The 16,468-nt window shown below is 45.9% G+C and overlaps 1 long non-coding RNA gene across 1 annotated transcript in view; it reads right to left on the bottom strand.

The window, feature by feature from the left end:
- LOC109313859 overlaps positions 1–6,937 on the bottom strand; it is a 93,031-nt gene extending 86,094 nt beyond the window's left edge. Inside the window, exon 1 of the long non-coding RNA XR_002102160.1 lies at positions 6,643–6,937. This is a non-coding gene — a long non-coding RNA (uncharacterized LOC109313859). The remainder of the gene's footprint in view (positions 1–6,642) is intronic.
- Positions 6,938–16,468: the final 9,531 nt, after the last annotated feature.

Raw genomic sequence — 16,468 nt, 5'->3', positions numbered from 1 at the left:
TTCTCTGGAGTTACAGAATCACGCACCTCCCTCCTCAGGTAGGGGACCTGGAGGGGTGGAAAGAGGTTGTGGTCTAATAGGATTGTCTGCTGCTTGTTTGCCTTCATGGTGGAACATGCAATGCAAGCATGATAGTTCCCAGGGTGCCAACCCCTCCCTCCATCAGAGATATAATAGCACTGTAATAGCAGAGATGGGCTTGATACAGAAATCATTGGATGGTGTTCTTTGGCCTGGCATACAGGTGGTCAGGCTGGATTCTGCAAACAATCCCTCCGAGACACAGCTCACGAGCCATTTCTTTTCCTGTTTTCCCAATATTTTTTTTTTCACTTTGTTGAAATCAAAGTACATTTTATAGAAATACGTCCATTTTCTTGGGAAGCTGTCTCTGAACAGGGTTTCTGCTCAAAACTAGGAGAGACCAGTAGTTTGGTAGTAAAGAGAACATCTAAATTCAGTCACTGCTCAGATTCATGCAGTGGGATGTTTGCTATCACGGGGAGACTTTCACTTTTTGTGAACTATTTGAACCATGCTAGTTTGCATTCCAATACAAAAATGAGACCACATGTCAAAGCCTCCATTTTTTTTTCTTTCCTGCCTTAAAAAAAGAAAGTCTATGAAAACCAAATGGTCCTAACTGTGTTGCATCATTAAGATATCAATGGCTGGGTTTAATTTAGCATAAATATGGCGTTTCCTGTGAATTTCTCAGGCTTGCACAAGACAAGAAAAAATAATGGGGTGAAGGGCAGAGGTAGCATCTAACCCTCCTAAGAACAGGTCGATGTTTGTTTTGGGTGAGGTAATTATGTCTGAAGACATACGGCGACTAACTGGCAGTCTTCCCATGCAAGGTCAAGAGCTGGAACAGCACCGAGTTAGGAGGTTAGGTCCCAGCCAGGGGTACACACATTGCTCTACCCAAAGTAAGTTCAGCACTGCATCTGCCATTCACAAGCCTGCAGTGAGTCCTTCACATTCATGAGCAGGAAAATTCACACAAATGAAAATAAATAAAAGTTTATTGAAATATGAAACGGCAAATGAAAATGGCTGTTTTGGGCCTTTTGCAGCAGTTACGTAAGAGACATTCATTTCCTTGTGTTTATATGCAAGTGAAAAAAGATGCTTTAAAGTAATTCTGTAATTTATTTACCCCGGAAAGCTCATCTGAGATGCAGCATCTGTTTCTCACACTGATCACTTTGCTATTTTCTTTACCTAGTTTTCCAATTATCTCAAGGTACAAGATGGCCAAGTGACTCATCTAAGGGCACAGGGCAAAGCTGACTGACATTATGAGAACCTTTAGCTATGTTTATCTCACTCCGGCCACTTCACCACACACGCCCCATAAGGGATGGGAGACAAAACCAAGAATGGATGATTTCATAAATTAATTATGTTACACCAACATTTGTATCTAGGGAGCGGGATTAGGAACAATTTGTTGGCACAGGGGAGACCAAAATGAGACAATGAACAATGAAAGTGAAGAACTGGAAAGGCCAGCTCAAAGGCCAGGCTCTTCTGTACCCTACAGAGAGACACCAGTGTTTTCGACCTATTATTTTTCTCTAAATCAAGGCATAGTCCCCAAGACAGAATCATTCCTTAATTCTTTCTTTTTAATGGTGAAGCCCATGCTTGGAAAAGTGAGGAGTCAACGTCTCGAGACAGCTATATGTGATGACCCCAAACAGGAACTGGTCAGAAAACAATGCAAATAAAAAGTAATTTGGAGGAAAAAACAAAGCTTAACCTTCCTCCTCAAAGGTCAGAAGAATTACTAAGAAGAAGAGATACAGGTTGTAGCCATGTTGGTCTAAGGACATAGGAAGACATGGTTTTGGGGGGTATATCCAACCCCTTATTAGACTAACTTAAATAGCTGAAAAAATTCTTCTTTGCAAGCTTTCGGCTATAAATACCTTTCTTCAGGCTGAGGAGGCATCTGCAGTTGGTGTGGGCTCTTCCTGGGTGGAATGAATAGTAAAGAAGCCAGAGGCTTGTATGCCTGCAAGAAAGCCAGTCAGTAAAAATATAAATTGAGGAGTATGTGTATCTAGAGATTTAGAGATTTGTATCTAGAGATTTGGATTTCCTCAATTTGCATCTTCACTGACCAGCTTTCTTGCTTCTTTACTATTCACTCCACCCAGGAAAAGCCCACACCAACTGCAGAGGCTTCCTCAGCCTGATGAAGGGTATTTATACCCGAAAGCTTGCAAAGAAGAATTTTTCCAACTATTTGAGTTGCTCTAATGGAAAATACCAGATTTACCCAGAACCTTGTCTGCCTAAGAGCAAGAGGGGAAGTTTAAAACATCCCATTTTGGAAGAACCAGAGCAAGATTTCCAGCTTGCTTCTCAGGCCCTGCCACCCTAGTACAGGGAAAGAAACCACAGCCCTGATATTTCCCCATACTTGATTCAGAGATAGTTTATAGATCTAGAGGTTACTCGAAGCCCAGTGGCTGTAAAGGGGGAAATAGTCTCCTACAGGTATCTGTGTCAGCCTGACTGTATGAAAGCAGCTCAAGCTGTTAGGCAGTTCATGCCTGTTGGCAACCAGCCATCCTTCAATGCAATTCAACCCAAATTGGTTTGTGCACTGGGGCTGTCTCCTTGCTACACGTATCGTGCTGACAGCAGCACATTGACCCCTGCAGTTGAAGGGAGGTTTCTAAGAGCCCATCCCCATCAGGTTCCAGATGTTGCTTTGCCTGTAACAGGTGAGTCTGTGTCCCTGAGTCTGAGACGAGCCTGGCTGGAAGCTGCAAAGGGTGAATGTATTCCCATCAGGAAGGGCTAATTTACACTTCGAATTTTCCCTGCTTCTAGCCAGCCGAGGCGTGGGAGGATCTCCTTTCTTTTAGTTCCAAGTCCAGCTTGTGAGCTGCCAGCCCTGATAAAAATACATGGTGCTTCCTGCCAAGAAGAGAAACCTCATCCCCCATAAGAGAAGACAACAGACTGAGCTTTCTTCTTCCTGCCCTTGTGATCTCACTGTGCCTACCCTGGCAGCAGCCTGTTTCCAATCATATAGAGTTAACCTAGCGCCGACTTGGCAATCCTGTGGCCCGCAGTCCGAATCAGCTCCCGAAGGGGAATGATATGTCCAGCTACCCAACACGGACCTGTCAGTCCCAGGCTAAAGGAACTGGGCCCACATGCAAGGGCCACTGTACATTTATCCTGCGGTTCTCTGCTAACAAGGATACCAGTGGCTTCTACAGAGCTGACACACACTGCACGTCTTATTAATGATGAATAGTTTATCAATTAAGCACCAACAACAGGTACAAAAAACAGAAGATGATGCAATCCCCACCACAAAGAGCTTGCAATGAACAATGCAAGAAGCAGTAAGAGTAGGATGTTGCCCATTCAAGTGCTTTTTAGGAGATTTTTTTTTTTACAGTCCCTTAATATCAGCCCCCAAAGGAGCTACATTGTGCTGGTGTAAGACTGGAGCTATTCAGAAACTGGAATGCCTATCCTTCAAGAGGAATTTCCTTAGGGCAGAAGGCCTTTTTGTTCTGGGTTTACTCAGGGAGATCCTAACCTGTGCCAGGGATTCCTCAATATTGCCATAAACAAAGAATTTCAGTATTTGTTTGCCCCAAAACAGAGGGAGAAGTTGAAGCATCAGCATTTTCATAGATTGGAAAACTTCGCCCAGAAAGAGCAATCTGGACATGTCAAAATTAAACAACATTCAACATTTGCAATCAAAACAAAGCATTGCATTTGGAAGCATCTCACTGAGAAGGAAAAAAAAAAAACATACTCCTCAAAATTAAAATTTTCTAGGGGAAAAAAGTTGATCGACACAATCCCATATTTTGCCAGGAATATTTTTTAGTCTTTTCAGAGTTACTGCCAGCTCAGTATACACTCAGTCAGCATCAGCCAGGCTTCTGAAATGCCCATTTCATACCAACTCAGAGCACTTAGACTGAGTCAAGTTATACTGGTGCAAAAAAAATCCCTAATGCAACCACGTGCTCTTGTTGGTGAAAGGGGCTCTGTCAGTGACATCAGGTCTGCGATGGCATTTTCAGGAAACATAGGAAATAAAACTGGAGCGACTTCCTGGATCAGTGAGTCTAATTCTCTGCTATCACATCATAAACCCCACTGATATGCCAGCTTCACCCTAAAGCCTTTTTGTCCTTTTACCATTTTTACTGAAAGTCAATTCCAGATCTTTACCCCTCTGATGAATATAAATCTTCTTCTAATCTGCCATATTTTATTCGTGGACAATTTAGAACCAACTGCTCTTGTGCTGACATTGAACTCTGCCTGAAAAAGCAAATGCCCATCTGGGAGGTGTTGCCCCAGAGTGCTCATTGCCCGTCTTTTCTGTCTTCTATGGAGGTGATCCTAGCTCGTGAGGATTAGGCACAGCAGGACAACATGGACAAAGATGCAAGATCCATCGCAACACTTGCATTGGCCTCACTATCCCCGCTGCAGCCACCTCTTCTCTGCCCTGCCTCAAGAGGTTTGCATTCATTAAGGAAATATGCCTGAGCTTCCCCTTAGAAAGGGGGATATGGACCCTGGGAAGGAACAGCAGCACCATCTAACCTGTCCAACTTCTAGGGAGCTCCTGCTGCCTCAGTTTCTCAGCACTCAGCCCTGCTTTGTTGCTACAGTAACTCATAACCCTCCAAACAGGCCAGAGAAAAAAGCCCAAGCCTCTGCAATTATCTAAATCCACAACAAATACAGAGTCTCTCAGTCCCACCAGAGCCCAGTTTTCCCCTACCTTAAGATCCACCTTTTCACTTCAGCCTGATGAGCTCCTCTAAATCATACCATACATTTTACCAGCTCCCAAATAAGCCCAGAGCTCTCCAGAGACTTCTGTTACATCTCCACCTAAGAGGACTTGCTTTGACTGCATGGCCTGCCAGCCATATGATTTTGCTTATTTTCACCACTTGGGGAGGTGACCTAAGCTGTGTCAAAGGTGATAATCAAGCCATCACCCTTTAAAGAGCCTGTCACCCCACAACAGCAGGAAAGTATGTTGCCTTGGCCAGCATTTGCACAGCAGCAACGGGGGGAAAGTGGTATAATGAAGCAATGAGGACACAGATCTTGTTCCAGGCAGGATTTTCAGTGGCATAGGAAGCACTGATCAAGGTATTGATTGATACCAGTTATTGTTTGTTGCATAGGAGTGGTGCTTCCATGCTGCTCACCTCTTGCCTGAGCCCCTTATTATCTGCTCTTCGCAATTATGCTGTGATATGAATGCCGAGCTGCACAAAATCCTCCTAACTACATTCAGTATAAATTTCAAACAAGCAGCCTTTCAAACTCGATAATGTTTCAGGGGCCATTAATCACGCACACCGCCTCACTGCCACGGCAGGTGACTACAAGTTAATAAAAAGGGGGCTGGAAATAAAACTTAAAAATAAAGTGAGATAAAAAGCAACGCTGCTGTCAGCAGGGAGTGATACTGGACAGTTGTGCTGGGACCAGGCTATGAGGCCTTCTCCCTCCCCCAACCCATGCACATGCATATACACACATGCACACCCCACCCCCACCATATTAGCAGGGTTTCCATACCTCAATTTCCTCCACTGCCCAAACAGAGAAATATCTCATTACACTCTTCTCTACACCAAGAAGGAGATAGTTTCCAAACCTCTAACCCTTCCCTTCCTAGGTTGCTTTTGCCCATAATGCAAATAGTCATGTCTCATGCATCTACACATGCACTTTAATATGCATTACCCTATTTTAATGTGCATTAAAGCATCACTAAAAAACGTGCTTTTTAGTTATTGTGCACTAAAATAGGCGAATGCACATTACGCATCTTTTTAAAACCATGGGGCATTTATAGACGTCCTTTTTGGGCCCTGTGACATGCCAGAGGTCCACTGCTCCACACACACAAACTGACACACACTGCGCTGTGTCGCATGCAGTTATATAAGTGGTGAAATGCACGTCGGCACACAAAAAATGGCAGCGGTTGTGCTTTTGAACAAAAACACCTTCTATGAGTTTTAGTTCAAAAGCATGCTGCTGCCATTTTCTCAGTGCTGACGTGCATTTCACCATTTATACAACTGCAAGCATCTCGGCACTGGGTGCTTTTCAAAGTGCCCAGCACTGCAGCGCTTGCATGTGTAAAAATGCCCGTGCTCTTTAGTTAATGCGTATTAAGACAAGCTAATGCACATTCTCCTAGTAGGTCACAATGGAGGTCGTAGATTTAATAAGCATTAACTAAAGCACGTTAATGCACATGTAGACACACTTCTTATCTCTAATGCCTAAGAGGGCTCCTCCCTCCTTCTCAAGGAGAAGCCTGTTTCCATAGCTCTAATATCCATACCCTCTTGTTACGCTACTTCCATAACCCTCCCTCCCGTAGGAGGAGTGACCTGCCAGATCTCTAACCACCCTCTCCCCTATTATGAATGGAGACATCTTGCCCTTCACCTTGTCTCTCCAGCTTTGCCAACCAATTCGTTCTCCTGTTTTTTCTACCCCTTCATTTCTTTCTGGACAGGGCACTAGCCCCCTCCCCGGTGGCCCTGGCACTGTGCTGCAGAACGTGCCATCTATTGAAACTACAGGAGATTGCTCCGGGCTCACTCTCTCTGACAGGTATGTCTTCAAATCCATGTGGGAAGGGCTAATGGGATGTAACCTATGGTTTCTTGCAGAGGAGTAGGCCATCTAGGAACACCTCTTCTGAATCCCTCTCTCACTGGCTGGCCCGTGGAAGGAAGCAAGAGAAGCAATGAAAGAAAGAAAGGATGAAATGAAGGCTAACTGAGACAGACAAGGGGGCTTGGTGCAGAGGGCCTAAATTCTCCTCGCGTCATTGGGAATTGATGAAGAAAGAAATGAAGGGGTAGAAAAAACAGGAGAACAAATGATAAAAACCAGATAAGGGAAGGAGAACGTGTGAGTGAAAGGGAGAGAGGAAGAAAGGGAGGGAGAGAGACAGACAGCACTTCACAGCGGCACAGATTCTAATCTTGTTACTGAGTTCAGTTCAGGAGGTTGATACACCCCTGAGGACAGATTGACATTTTGATGCTCCTAGTTAGGGAAAACATGAACTGGGGAAGCTGCATTAACAAGCAAATAAATTTATGGTTGGCTGGCACTGAAATGAATCTCGCTGTTTGTCGGCAGCGTTTAGGCAGTGATATATGAACAGGGCAAGCTCCCAGTAAAGCATCTTCCTCTTCTCCCGTTTGGAAACCAATGTTCACAGTAGGAGAGAGAGGGGAGTGGGATTTCCTGGGCTCCCATCACACAGGCGGGTGAGGCTAAATGCAACACCCAAGGCAACCAGCCAGATGCGGGAAAGGGCAGAGGTAAAAGGTATTTGAGCACTGCAATGTTGCTGACTCAGCATCCCAGCCGAGTCGAACCAGGGAGCCTGATTCACTCAGGGTTGGGAGAAAGACATTCTGGAGGTGAGATGTATTTGATTTATAGCAGAAGTCAGAGTAACTGTGATTTGAAGCAGACTCGCATCAGTCACAGAGAAGCGGTGGGGGGAAAAAAAAAATCACTCGGCATCGGAGATACTCTCGTGCTTAAAGCAGTCTCCTGGGAGTCCAGATGCGTTGGCACTAATCCCAGGACTGCTGTTAGGCCCATAGTGTGACCTTGGGCAAGTCATTTCACCACTTCATGCCTCAGCTCCCATCTCTCCCCAGTGGGGCAAGGAAGGGATAAGCACGGATGTCCACATTGTCTCTGTACTGCTCTTGAGGCAAAAACAAAGTAAGCCCTGTCCACTCGCTCCCACTCTGCAGACTCCAGACACGGGGCGGTGAGGATGCTTCCAGGCTGCTGCAGCTCCTGAGATCTCTGCCTTGAAGGGCGGAGTGGCAGGGGGCAGCACGGACACATCCGCGGGACACTGGGCTGTGTCTCCCATCACCGGAACACCCCAGCAGTGAAAAACAGCAGCTAGTCATCCGTGCCCAGAAGGGCAGAGAGGAAAGATTCCCGGGCCTGATTCTTCTGGTGTTAATCAGGCATAAAATGCACCAAAAGGAGTGGAGCTTTCCTGATCCAAGGGGAGGGGCGAGTCAGACCCAGCGCTCTGTCCTTTCTGCCTTTATGGGCACGGCTAAATAGCTGCTGTTTTCCAACTGAGGCTAGAGTGAGAATTTATAGAAATAATAATAATGATTAATCATACTTTGCACTTCTCTAGTGCTTTTCTTCTCAGGAATTCAAAGCTTTTTGGAACATAAATTAGGCAAGCTTCACACTCACCAAACAAAGGAGGTCAAGGGCATACCAAAGCCATTTTCACCCCCCCTCCCTTCCCTCAGTGCAAAACAGAGACTGTCTGGAGCACTGAAGAAGCAGGGGCAGTGCTCGGAGGGGCTCGGAGGGCTATAGCCACCCCAAAATTCACCTCAGCCTGCCACCCCTCCTAGCACCAGCCCTCCTCCCCGGGCCTCTGCCACCTGCCCTGCACAGCTGATCCTTCCCCGCTCCCACCCACAGCCCGCAGAGGCACGGCGCTCCCGGCCCAGCCAAATAAGTATGTTCAGCCAGAAGATGTATATAGCACAGCCCTCCCCAATTTTCTGTCTAGCCCAATTTAACCCCCGCCTGCCCCCCCCCCCACACACACACACAGACCGGGGAGAGGCTGGCAGAAGATCAGCGCACACCAGTGTAGGAGGGAAAAGGGAAGGCTTCTGTCCCAAGTGGAAACTGCAAGGGGTACCGGGGCTCATCAGATGGAATTGGTGGAGCTAGAATTAGCGGAGTCCCGATATACCCAACCAGTGTGCCTGAGTAGGCCCCACATTATTTCTCCAACACCAGATGTACACTTGGCTCTCCAGCCAATCTGGATTCATTCCCTGTCACCCCGCAGTCACAGATAACTCAGGGCTGGGGATGAAGTTCCAAATTCAAGGCTTGCTCAACATCATTGCATTTTGGGCATAATCTGGTCAGACTGTTCCCAAGCAGAATGAATGGAAAATTGCTGGAAGGCAGAGAGGGAGTAATGGAGTTTCCAGTCCCAACCAAGTCCCCATGTGGCTGGTAGAGCTGCCATTTGGGTCACTGCAGTCGATAGTCTGTTCCAGGCTGATTCTGGGAACCAGAACCATCTGGCAGCGGTGACCTCATTATAAATAAATTGCATTTCAAGGGGAAAAAACCCTAAACATTTAACCAAAAAAACCCCAAAACCAAACAATTGTTACTCCCATGCTTCCAGAGTCATCCATAGACAAATGAGCTCACTGTTGCAAATGCAGCCCTAAGGGGATAAATACAGACAGTCTTACAGAAGCACGCCTATCACTGCAATTCTTCAGGCATCCTAGCTCGAAGGGACCAAACACAGGCACGTAGGGACACAGACGGACAGAAAGTAACACTAATGCACACAGAGAAAGGAACAGACCTGGCTAAATTCACTGCATCCACAGACACAGAAACTCACTGACTCTTCCAGATGGAGCATTTATAGGGAGCCACACTTTTGTCGTTGTCAATTTTCATAGGAGGGTCAGGGGACTAGAGGTACTGGGATGCAGGTATCTCGCTGGGGGAAGACAGGGGGAACGGTGGCCTCCCGGTTAAAAAAGTGATCACTGAGGGAATACAGGAAAACTAGCCGATTTCTAGGGAGCTGCATTCTCTTGGTGCATTTGCATCCTGCAGCAAATGATTATTACCTCCTTTAGCACATGCAGCCTCCCTGTTAAAATTAAGCCTGACGATATTAGGGAACAGACCTTCATTTGGGTAAATTTTCAAGGTCCTTCATATCTCCTGCCAGCAGTTCCAGGGCCATGTGACTCCTTCAAAGAGCTGCTCTTCAGGAAGGCTCAGGCAGCCCTTTCCATGTCTTATCAGCATCCCTCAGACCAGTTCATTTGCCTAACGGCATCTCTGTATCTACCGTGAGACTCACCGTGTACCTGCAGCAAGCAACCACAGATGATCCCTCACTGCAGCATTTCCACAGCATCCTAAACCCACTCATACCCCTACAGGCATCCAGCCTTTTGCTATAGGCAGGGAAGAGGGGTAAGCAACGCTCACCCTCCAATAACTGGCTTTTGGGGTGAACCTGACACAACCAGAAACATTTATCCAAACCCAGTAGCTTTTGGAAGGGGGACTGGATGAAATGGGACCACAGAACGAAACAGCATGGAACCAAACCTGCCCCGTTGTATGCAATACTACCTGAAGAATCGCTCTCTGCTGGGTTTTGCCCACCTCTGTCTTCTGCTCTTAGTATTGGATCCCTAGAAACAGGCTCTCTAATAAGCCTATGTTCTGTGCTCAAGGCCACCACAAGATTATCTTCTTTTTGTATACAAACCCTAAAACACCCCTGAGCATCCTGGATTTTCACCAGGTCACTGTGGATCCTAAAACACTTTCTCATGATCAAAATCCTCCTGGTTTCCAATTTTTTTTGAAGGTCACTCCATCCCTTGGGTTCCTGGTTTTTTTTCACATAAGGCATCAAAGAGTTCATAACAATTTTTGTTCTGTGATGATCCATGTTGGTTTAAGCCAGCAATCAGAAGCCAAAAAGCTCTACGGCTCAATGCCAGTTCGTTCAGCAACCAGACCGTCATACCTGAGAAGGCCTGGCCAGGCTTCCACCGGCTGAGTCCTCTAAGGCTCCATAACTCCCAAATACGACTTTCACTCCATGCTATTGAACCCATTCTCATCTCCCTGCTAACCTGCCAACATCCTGCTAACATCCCAAGTGTCAGTCTCCTACGATGATGGTTTCTTCAATGGATGCTGGAAGATTGCAGCTAGTCAGCAGCCAAATTTTCCTCCCTCAGATGTATTTTTTTTGCAGCTGGGGAGAGGGGAAAAATGCATGAGCTGTGATCTTTATATGGCACTGTTGCCACCTTTACATACACATCAGTCAGCGTGAGGGCTAACTGTATTTGAGAATTAGCCATAGGGAGTACAGGAGTACTACAGGGACCCAGCACTCCAGGGAGAGGAGAGGGAGAAGAGGTTGCCTGTGGTAGAGAAGAGGAATGGGGAAGAGAGATGAAAATAGAGGATAATGCAGGAAGAGAGGGGTCAAGAGGGAAAGAGAGGAAGAAGGAGACTAGACAATTAGGGAAAGAAAAGGGAAAGATGAGAGACAGAAAAGGTGCAAAGGCAACAGTGTGAGGATGGGCGCTGCAGTTGCTGCTTTCCCCTGCAGCCCCTCCGCTCATTCAGCCTTGGCCACTGCTCTACTCCCATCCATTCACTAGTGCTAGCGAAGGAGTATTCATCCACAGCTCCTGCCACCTGGATCAGTCTTTAAAACCTGCATGTGTAAAAATATGCAAGGTCCAGAAGAATTAATTCTCCATGGTCTAAGTCTCTAGCCTTAATCACACCAAACATACCTTCTGTAGGCACATCTACACAAGATGCTTAATTCCCATTGGATTAATTCTACTGTGCATTAGTGCAGCCGGCAAAAACCGTGCTAATGCATTAATCTGGAGTAGATTAATCCAACGAGCATTAAGCATCGCACAAAAAGCATTCATCTGAGCTAATGAGCAGTAACATCAATTATGGCACATTAAGTTAGTACATGTTATTACAGAGCATTAATGAATGTGTACATGCGCCCTGTGAGAAGGTTGTTCATTTTATGGAGTGAAGTGCTCCTCATTGTACAAGGAGCATGGCTATATAACTTCCCGTTTAAAAGATTTACCCCAACTATGGATTCTGTCCTGAAAGGAAAATAGAGGTTCCTCCTGACTCTGGAACTACTCTTACGCTTGAAAATAAGCATATATTTAAGCACTTAGTTGGCCCAAAACAGAAGTGCTAAATGTTTTGCCGCATTGCCCTATGACGTACTATTTTAAAACTACATATGTCAGTTGGCCCACTCCATCATTATCATAGTTAAAAATACAAATTTGTAAGCAAAGCTGATCCAGAATTTTCTGGGGAAACAATTTTCAGTCAGAAAATATTATTTAATTAAATTCACTTGTTCAGAAAATTTGTTAATCCCAATACGTTTTTGCTTAGATCACTAGCTAGATAGATCACTCCACTTCTGTTTGTTGTGACTTTTTAAATTAATTTGGTATTACATTACTATGTTATGTGACCATTTGTAATATAATTTGAAACAAAAGTTGAGGTAAGAGTGTCGCTGCCAAATTTCCAACTTTAATTAAATGAAAAATGCCAACCTTATTAAAGGGAAATGTTTTAATTAATTTAAAACTATTTTTCCATGTTATTCGGTAGTGCAGGAACTTCTGCATGTTGCTGTTTTGCTCTGATTCAGAAGGGAAAAAAAATCTAAACCCTAGGAAAACCTTGAGTGCCACAATGTCTGAGCTCTTCTCTGCTCTGCTCACCCAGTCCACGTGCTAAAACAGACTTATCCTATTACCCGTTCTTCACATTTCATAACACAAGAGTCTATCCAGTTCTTTTCATGAGAGTAATCTACTCCACCCAAAACCTATCTTGCAAACCACCTGAAAAGGTGTCTTCTTCAAACCACCCTGAAACTGATGTTCTTCCCAAATCATTGCTAGGTATTTGACCTGGGAATGCTTTAATGATGAGAGTTGAAATGGCTGGCCATCTAATAATTTCATCCTTCTTTGAAAACCCTAAACTTAATGAACTGTATATGTGTGTGTGTGTGTGTGTCTGTGTGTGTGTGTGTGTGTGATGCAATGTGCATCCAGCGGTGCTACAGAATGAGATTATTATATTTTTATTGGGGTAGCACCAAAATCCCCGTGCAGACCAAGACTTTGGTATGTTAGGCCCTGTACGAATATAAGCCAAAAATGTGGGAAGAGTTACGGTTAGGTGGGTGTCATGCATCAGGTGGGATGATAAGTGATTATATTGCTGTGGGGAGCTAATAAGCTGTCTCCGTCAGGAGTGTTTTATGTGGTGTATATTATCTATAGTTAGGTGTCATGGTTTTGGGGCTGAACATCAGTGAAACATGCCGCAGTCTACTTGCTGGGAATGATGCTTCCCAATTGCAAAGGGTTGCTGTGAATTGCTATTCCCTGTTAGCTGTTCACTGCCTTGAGTGGAAAGCACCATTGAAAGGACCAGTATTATTAGAGCTAGAAAGTGGGGGATTCTGACAAGCACCAGAAACTCAAGGTGCTGCTGACTTTTTTTGAGACAGGAAGGTATTTTCTTGCCAGCCAAGCTGCACTCTCAAAGTCGATCTTTCATCTCCAGCCCAGAGGAGGCTTGATTCCTTCCTTTCCTGATCCCGGGTCTGTCGTGGAGTTCTGACGCCCCCTGCTGTGAACTGGCCCCTGAAACTCTGACAAGTTTTTCCTTGATTTTTCACACAAAGCAGCAGTGGAAATAGGAATATCTGAATCCACTACAACAAAACAGATAGAGTCAGCAGCACAAAAAACCCCTGGCAGACCCAACCTTTGCCAGGATAGTATCCTAGTCAGAGTCCGCTGTTCAGCCCACAGTTAGAACCAGCAAAGTATACACAGAGGAAGAAGGAGTCTACAGACCATTCACCTCTGAAACCATTGGCAAGGTTTTTATCAAAGGTCCAACACCCTGGCTGTCAATCAGTGTGAAATCTGCTAGAAGAGGCCAAGAGGCAGCTGCAAAGAGTCAAGGAAGATGGACTATCTAGTTCAAATACACTGAGTTCAGCTGTCCTAAAGCTTTTCCTGATCCCTGATGCAAAAGCAGAATCTTTTTTGAGATTCAAGAAAAAGTTTGGTCAACTAATTATTTCCTCTCATTCTGCTGGGTCTCGGCTTTTTTGTGTTCCATGATGGGCCAGTTCATCAGCTTTTATAACCTGGTATTATTACTTTAACTGCAATAGAAATGCAGCAGGTTTCTAGAGATGAGAATGGGACCCAGAGTATCAGACAGGGGCACTGGAAGATGTGCAGGTCCCTGCTCTAAGGCACCATACGTTAAAGCAATGCCATGGACCTGTTGGGTTGGATGGGGGATGGGATCAAGATCCAGTTTGGACCCAGTCGAGAGGAGAAGCCTGCCTGCTACTTCTCTCTCCTAGCCTCCTCCCCACTTAACTCCAGTGCTGTCTACTGGAAAGGAGGAGAAGAAGGGACAGGGAGTGAGTTACAGGCTAGGGTTTGCCCAGGCTGAGCTGGAGAGGGGGTCTCAGGGAGTGAGTTCAATCCTCCCACCCCACCTCCAGCTCAGGCCAAGCAAACCACATCCTGCAGCTCATTCCCCCTCTATTCTCCCCGCTTCCTTCCGGCAGACAGCACTAGGGACAGGGCTGGACGGCATCAACCCAGCCCTAATCGCAGCACAAATTAACCCTAGGGAATAGACATTTCCTAAGGCACTCCACAGTGAAGCACCTTCATCTGATCCCTTGTGTGATGAGGATTAATTTGTCATGTGATAGGCCATTTTTAAAGCACTCTGCAGCCGTGCACTTGTGTCCCAGCACAGCTGTCAAGCACTTTCAGAGGACCGAAGATGTGACGGATGTCACTTCTGTTAGCACCCTTATTTATGTCTCCAGCCTGGCTGAAAGCCCGAAAACCAGACTCCCCAAAGGGAGTTCTTTTCTGTGGAGTTCAGAGGGTTGCTTTCTCTTCCAAACCCAGTCTCCAAACCTATGGAGGGTTGTCCACCATGGCTTTATCTCTTACCTCTTGCCACACATTTCCTGCCTCTCCTTCATGCCCCTGTAGAACATGGCCCTGAAGGACTTGCAAGTGCTGAAGGGCACCGGATGTGCCTGGAGTATGGCCCTTTCAGAGCTTTTCACATCTGCACCATACCCTCTGTGGTGACACAGACCCCATGACGTTCTCAACCAGATGCTTACCTCACTCCTCCTCCCTAGCCTGAGAGGACAAAAATAATGGGGCTGGCCTGAACAGTGAGGACACATGGCATTTAATGCATCTTTTCCAGCTTTAACCTCCTCCCCATTCCTGCTCATTCCTCTTCTGTTATTCTTGCCTTGGGTGGAAACCAAGATTTACTCAGGTAGGACGGTGGTTGCTGAAGCCCTTCCTCAGTGCACCCCTTAAGAAAGAGAGGCAGTAGATGAATGGCACAATGTCTACTTCTGGTGGTCAGGTAAAAGGTTTTAATTCCAGCAGCTGTGCAATGCTGTCTGGGCTATTTCCTGGTGTCTTTAATTCCCTTCCCTCCACATCTGGTAAACTTTGTAAGGAAGGTAGAGGTGGACATTCGGGTTTCCTTGAAAGGTGGAGCAGCTCTTTGGGTGCAGGTTTCCCTCGCTTTATGCTGTACATGTGTTCCTAGAAAACGGCACATAATTCAACTTTGCATAAAGGGAACCCACTTTACTATGTGACAAATCGGGCTACGTTCTAAGATCTCGACTGTACTGACTCCCAGACCCATTCCTACCACTTTTACAAGATGATTTTGGTACTCACCAACAGCAGACAGTACACACAAGCACAGGGTGGCAGTGAATGTTATCGTAATAGGAATAGCAGCTACGTGGCACAGACAACGAGCGAGGAGCGCAGATCCACACAGGAGGCTATATTTTGGTGTGTGTCACTCCCACAATGCACCACACAAAGCAGCTGACTGCAGGCTTCCACCATGCGGATTGCTTAAGAGTGAATTTCCCTTGCATATAACATATTTTTGGTATAAAAAAGGGTTATTGCATAAAAGAGAGTTTGCACATCCAGAACCCATGTAAAGCGAGGGAAACCTGTATGTGGACAGAGGGTATAGCTGGAAAGCCCCAACTGTCTCCCAGTACACGGCAATACATGGCTGCCCTGAACAGAGCACTGCCTGCTGCAGCTAGGATTACATGGTAGTCAGTGGATATAAAGTTCAACATGAAGAATTTATGTGTTCATTGCAATCTCTTGCTGTATTAACATAGAGAGAGAAAAAAGGGCTCCGCTGAGAGGAGGTGACTGAAATGGCCTGGGGTCCCCTCTGTTCAGCAACACAAGAAAGATTCTCCTTGTGCATCTGCACCCCGGTTGTGCCCAGTGCGTTTAAACAAAGCATTTAACTCTTGCATCGGGGGGAGCATTCCCAACGTATTTAACCATATTTTACTGGAACCAGCACAACTAGGAAGTTGGAATATGGTCAAGCTTACACAAGCCACCAGCATGACTAACAACAGCCTTGGCACTGTTTGTGGTACCTCTGAATGGAACAGATGGGACTGAACATCTCGCCACGTGCCTCACTAACCTGAGTGCTTCCCACATGTGGATATCACAGCTCTCAGCCTCCCACATACTTTGTCCTCTGGCAGTGAATCACGTTCACCCATAGTGCCTCAGGCTGAAAACTGCTAAGGGCGGGCTCTGGGTTTCCTTGTGTGCATGCAGCACCTAGCACCTAAGCCTGATCACAGCCTCTAGGAATAGTCTAAGGACATGACTAAGGAATACTTGCAAGCTTT

The sequence above is a fragment of the Crocodylus porosus genome, unplaced genomic scaffold (assembly GCF_001723895.1).
Source record: "Crocodylus porosus isolate Cpor-Errol unplaced genomic scaffold, CroPor_comp1, whole genome shotgun sequence".
Lineage (NCBI taxonomy): Eukaryota > Metazoa > Chordata > Crocodylia > Crocodylidae > Crocodylus > Crocodylus porosus.
The sequence above is the reverse complement of the archived record's forward strand: the minus strand, read 5'-3'. Positions and strand labels throughout refer to the sequence as shown.